Raw genomic sequence first — 6,068 nt, forward strand, 5'->3', positions numbered from 1 at the left:
GTTAACCTAACGATGCCACAATCTACCTGGCGACAGCACCAGCGCAGGGGGAGGGCTCAGGCCGCCAGTGCTGCCCACTTCCGCTATCAGACCCAAGATTCCACTTTACCAATAACTCTCACCCAAGTTGGCCACAGATCAGATATTCCCACAATTCCCTTTTCAGTTTCAATCATCTGCTAGAGCAACTCGAAAAACCCAGGGGAACAGTCTACTTACAACTGCCGATTTATTACAGGGGCTGTGTTAAAGGCTACAAGTGAACGGCCAGAACAGGAGCACAGGACTAGGTGGGTGGGAAGGGGCATGAGGCTCGCATGCCCTCCACACGCAGCCTCCCTCCCAGCACCACCTGTTTTGTTCAGCAACACGGAAGCTATGTGAACTCTGTCCTTTTAGATTTCTTTGGAGGTATCACTGAATAGCCACACTTGGTAACTCATTGGCCATTAACGACTAACACAATACCCTACATAAAAGTCGGGGATAGGAGGTTGGGGGCACAGCTTAAAGTATTTTACCTGGAATCAGAGGGTTGGTTCTCATGGCAACCATACAGCTTGGGGCTGTCTGGGAACCTCCAGCCATTAGTCATTGTCCACAAAGACAGTCACTTCACACATCCCAAAGGATTAATGAGATCCAAGAGCCAGAAAACCAAATCCGAAGAGGCAAACTATGTAACTCTTGTGTCACAACAACACTCAGAATGGAAGAAAATAGTTGCACATTATATATCCTATATGTTATCCTATACGTTACCCAGGATATATTCTATGACTCGACTTTTTAAAAAAAGATTTATTCTATTTATTAGAAAGAGTTACAGGAAGGGAGAGACAGATATTTCATCCACTGGTTCGCTCCTCAAATGGCCTCAATGGTTAAGACTGGGACAGACTGAAGCCAAGGCCAGGAGCTTCATCTGGGTCTCCAATGTAGGTGCAAGGGTACAAGGACTTGAGCAGGCATTAGCAGGCAGCAAGACTGGAAATGAAGCAGCAGGACTTGAATGGGGGTGCCCATATGGGGATCCAGCATTGCAAGTGGCAGTTTAACCTATTAAACCACAATGCTGTTGCCCCATGTCTTTTCTTAAAATGATGATGCAACAACTATCTAGAAACCATATGGGGGCCGGAAACTGTGGTGCAGTAGGTTAATCCTCCACCTGTGGTGCCGGTATCCCACATAGGTGCCAGCTCTGGTTCCGACTGCTCCTTTTCTATCCAGCTCTCTGCTGGCCTGGGAAAGCAGCGGAAGATGGCCCAAGTCCTTGGGCCCCTGCACCCACGTGGGAGACCCAGAAGAAGCTCCTGGCTCCTGGCTCCTGGCTTTGAATGGGCCCAGTTCTGGCTGCTGCAGCCATTTGGGGAGTGAACCAGTGGATGGAACACCTCTCTGTCTCTCCCTCTGTAACTCTGCCTCTCAAGTAAATAAATAAATATATTTTTAAAGATTTATTTATTTATTGAAAGGCAGAGTTACAGAGAGAGAGAAGGAGAGGCAGAGAGAGAGAGAGAGAGAGAGTGGTCTTCCATTCTCTGGTTCACTCCCCAATTGGCCACAACAGCCAGAGCTGCGCTGATCCGAATCCAGGAGCCAGGAGCTTCTTCCGGGTCTCCCATGTGGGTACAGGGGCCCAAGCATTTGGGCCATCTTCTACTGCTTTCCCAGGCCACAGGAGAGAGCTGGATTGGAAGAGGAGCAGCCGGGGCTAGAACGAGCACCCATATGGGATGCCGGCACTGCAGGCAGAGGATTAACCTACTGCACCGTGGTGCTGGCCCCTAAATAAATATTTTTTTAAAAAAACCATATCTGACAAAGAGTGCATATTCAAAATACACGAAGGTTCCTAAAAATCAACAACACTGAACAACTCAACAAAAGCAGATAACTACACGGACAGCCGACCAAAGCAAATATCAAACTGTCGAATCATCACGTGGAAAGATGGCCCGTACTGTGTGCCACTGGGAGACTGGGAAGTACACCCCGAGGAGACGGCACTGCGCACACTGGGGTCGCCACACTCCACAACAGGAACGGAACGGCCGTGGCAGCCAGAAGAGAAGCACAGGCGGCCTCGCTCGCCGCCGGCAGGAGGCAGGACAGCACGGCCGCTCGGGAACGACGTGCTGGCAGTTTTCCTAGTGTGAGACAGGTGTCACTCACAGCCCAACAGTTACACCCCTGCATTCCTGTACTTACACTGCTGTGTAAAATCACCTGGTCAGTTTGTTAAAACTTAACAGTAGCAGGGCTGTCCGTCAACAGCAGAGCGTGTAACTGGCCTGGGGGAAGACATCCACGGGTATACTCACCAAGGTCTGTAAAAACAGCAAAGTTGTTTCCCTACACACTTCCAACCCAAACGCTGGGGGAAACCGCCCACATCGACCAGTTCTCCAGGTCCCTGGACACCAACAGGGAGTCAGGATAAAGGCACCGCAGCACCCGGCTGCCCCTCCCGCCGCAGACGCCAAGCGCCAGCAGGGGGGTCCCCAGTTAACACAGACGGGGCTCTCACTACCCCCGCTCCGGTGGCTCACAATTCCCATGGCCTAAAGGCGCTGCTATGAAGAGGTTACTGGTTTCTACCTACTATTTGTTGAATTCTTTATTTAGTGGAGGGATGAGCTCATGACCATGAAGGAAACTGAATGTCACTGTAAAAACCGTAAGAAAAACAAGAGAGGCCGGCGCGGTGACGCAGTGGGTTAAAGCCCTGGCCTGCAGCACCGGCACCCCATACCGGCGCTGGCTTGAGTCCTGGCTGCCGCACTTCTGATCCAGCTCCCTAACACACCTGGATGGCCCAAGTCCTTGGGCCCCTGCACCCACATAGGAGATCCTGAAGAAGCTCCTGACTTCTGGCTTTGGATCAGCTCAGCTCTGGCCATTGCAGCCATTTTGGGAGTGAACCAATGGATAGAAAACCTCTCTCTCTCTCTCTGCCTCTCTCAATACTCTTCCAAATAAATAAAATAAAAAGCAAGAAGAAAAGGAGGAGGAAGAGTGGTGGAGGAGGAGGGAGGGTGGGAAGCTGTACCCATGAAACACAGGACATTGTTCACTTTCTATACATTCAGGAAAGTAAAGAAAATTCTGATAAGAAAGCCAGTCACACAAAGAGGTTATCTGAACGGGACTGGACGGAGAGGGCTCCGTCTCCACAGTTGCTGTGCAAATCTAAAACCAACAGGAAGCAAAAACCGGTAAACCCTGGTGCTTGTTGCAGACGTCCGATTGCAACACTGAAATAACAAGGCTGCACAGACGGATCCTCAGAGACACGCACCGCAAAGCTCTCCCCGGACCTCCGCGTTCGCTCGGCTCTACCCGAGCGCATTTTACACAAAGCCCAGGGCCCAGGGGGAACACAATTCACACTGTGGCTTACACGAAAGCTTACTAGAGTTTCGTGTTTCACCCGTCTCTGCTTGCAGACTCACAGTCTGTTCCGCCCCATTAAAAACACGCTGGCAATCCAACCGACTTCCCGGACAGCAAAAATGTGCCTTTGCCACTGGCACGGCAGGAACCAAAGGCTGCTGGGAGCGATGCAACTGAATGTCTTACAGCGTCCGCAAACCCAAGCTCGGGGTTCTGGGTGGCAGCCTTTACCGCAGCGCCTGGGGTCAAATCCTGGCTCCAGCCCGGGAGAGCGCAGGTGCGGGCTGTAGCGCCGGGGGCCGAGCTCCGGGGTTCCTGGCTGCAGCCCAGGGGAGAGCACAGGTGCGGGCTCCAGGGCCGGGGCTGAGCTCCGGGATTCCTGGCTCCAGCCCGGGGGAGAGCGCAGGTGCGGGCTGTAGGGCCGGGGGCCGAGCTCCGGGGTTCCTGGCTCCAGCCCGGGGGAGAGCGCAGGTGCGGGCTGTAGGGCCGGGGGCCGAGCTCCGGGGTTCCTGGCTCCAGCCCGGGGGAGAGCGCAGGTGCGGGCTCCAGGGCCGGGGGCCGAGCTCCGGGGTTCCTGGCTCCAGCCCGGGGGAGAGCGCAGGTGCGGGCTCCAGGGCCGGGGGCCGAGCTCCGGGGTTCCTGGCTCCAGCCCGGGGGAGAGCGCAGGTGCGGGCTCCAGGGCCGGGGGCCGAGCTCCGGGGTTCCCGCTGGACCCGGCCGGGGGCGCCTCTGGGGAGCGAACCAGCAGATGGACAACCATCTCTGTGTCTGTCTTTCTCCCTGTCACTGACCCACAAGCCTCTCCCGGCCAGGCCAGGTGGAGTCTCCGCCCGGCCTCGGCTCCGCGGCCTCCTGTAGCCCCAAGTCCCTGGCTTCCCGAGGCGACCCGGCTCCCTCCCGGCCTCGGGGACCCCGCTGAGGCGGGCCGGGATCCCCTCCACCGACAGCAACACTGGCGTCTCCCTGAACTGCTCCCGAGAAGGAAGCTCCCTGTCCCGCTGTGGCCGCAGGCTCCAGCTGTTGCCAGGCTGAGGCGCCTCCCCAGTGTTACTCCCGGTCCGCCCAGGGGAGAGACCCCCGCGCACCGAACTGCCGGTCCGCCCGGTTCCGAGAAGACAGGGTGGACGCCCCCTGGTGGCCGCGGTTCGCAGCGCAGGAGCTCCGTGCGCTCTCTGCACAGTGGCCGGGCGCCCCCTGGCGGCAGTCCCAGTGATCCTGAAATTCACTCCTCTGTCCCAAGACGACTAGAAGAGATTCAGACAAAACAGAAGCCAACAATTTGTGTCTTGATCAAAGTGGATGCTAATGCGCCTGGGAAAGCAGCAAAGGATGGCCCAAGTGCTGGGTCCCTGCCACCCCCTTGGGAGACTGGGATGAGGTTCCAGGCTCCTGACTTCAAGGTGGCAGGGGGCCAAGGACTTGAACCACCATCTGCTGCCTTCCAAGGTGCCATTAGCAGGAACCTGGAGTTGGTGACAGCCAGAACTCAAACTCGGGAACTCTGATCCGGGATGCTGGCAAGGCAAAGCTTGTATGTGTGCATGCATGTTTATATGTATGCATGTATGTACTGCGGGAGGGAGACGAGGGGCGCGTTTTCTATCGTATTTGGCCACTCCCTGAACTGTGCAGACTCCTTCACTAGGTCTCCCCATTTCACAGAGTCGCTGCCGTCTTTCAGACACACTAACCCGCCACGGCAGCTGGAACTGTCACTTGTTTTCTTCCGTGTTTTTTCTTCCAGCCTGACCCAGGTTTTCTCAACAACCTAACGGCTATCTGTAAGCCATGAACAAGGCCTGCCTTAACTATGGTTGAGGTTTAACTATGGTTGAGGTCTATCTTTTCCACAGCGAAGCCTCTGCCTGTCAGAAATCTTACAGTTCTGAAACTGCTCCTTTAATTAGCCCATTAGAGTAATACTTGCATTACTCAACGTGCATTTCTGCTATCACCAACTCTAGGTCAACAAACAGTGTTAAGGACGGTTTTCCTTGCAATGCTGGCGTTCAACAGGTGCTCTGTGGATTAAAGGCATGTAGCAGTCTGTTCCTGGGATCCTGCTTGACACACACGTTAGCACGCACGCGCCGCAACCCTGTTTAGAAATTAGGATGTCGCAGCTTCGTACGAGGACACAGTAGCCAGTCAATGTAACTGAAGCTAACCCGTGGCCAAGTGCACGTTTTCGCCACGTTTTCTGTCGTACTGCTTAATGCACTACGACAGAATTCCTCAGCAACGCCCCCCCCCAGATGCAGACCAAGGGACTCGGTAAGGAAACAAAGGTTAAACACCAAGAAACTGCAGGAACGCGCTCCGGCGTCCCACTCCCGCAGGCCACGCTCCCTACCTGGGTATCCGCAGCTACCGCGGCCAGTGCACAGCCGGCACTGATAACCCCGCGGCCACGTGCTGCTGACCACGTGCCCCCGGGACGGGCCCGTTTGTGTCATGTGACACAGCAGGCAGGGCCCCGCCCCGCCCCCGCTCTCAGCTGTGACATCCCCAAAGATGCCTGATTACTTTCCCTGACTACCTTTGCCAGAAAGCTGATCCAACCACCGATGAAAGCAGGGAGAGAAATCAGAACGAGGATTTCTCTCTTGAGTTTTCCTGATAGGTTGCCCCGTCACGGCTAGAGCAGTTTTACAGCGCTACCTTCCCCT

General features: G+C 55.2%; 1 long non-coding RNA gene across 1 annotated transcript in view; it reads right to left on the reverse strand.

Moving 5' to 3' along the window:
* The window catches only part of LOC133775686 (uncharacterized), a 53,820-nt gene extending 48,002 nt beyond the window's left edge, over positions 1 to 5,818 (reverse strand). The window contains exon 1 of the long non-coding RNA XR_009868299.1: positions 5,753 to 5,818. This is a non-coding gene — a long non-coding RNA (uncharacterized LOC133775686). The remainder of the gene's footprint in view (positions 1 to 5,752) is intronic.
* Between the last annotated feature and the right edge of the window lie 250 nt (positions 5,819 to 6,068).

This window comes from Lepus europaeus, chromosome 17 (assembly GCF_033115175.1).
Source record: "Lepus europaeus isolate LE1 chromosome 17, mLepTim1.pri, whole genome shotgun sequence".
NCBI lineage: Eukaryota > Metazoa > Chordata > Mammalia > Lagomorpha > Leporidae > Lepus > Lepus europaeus.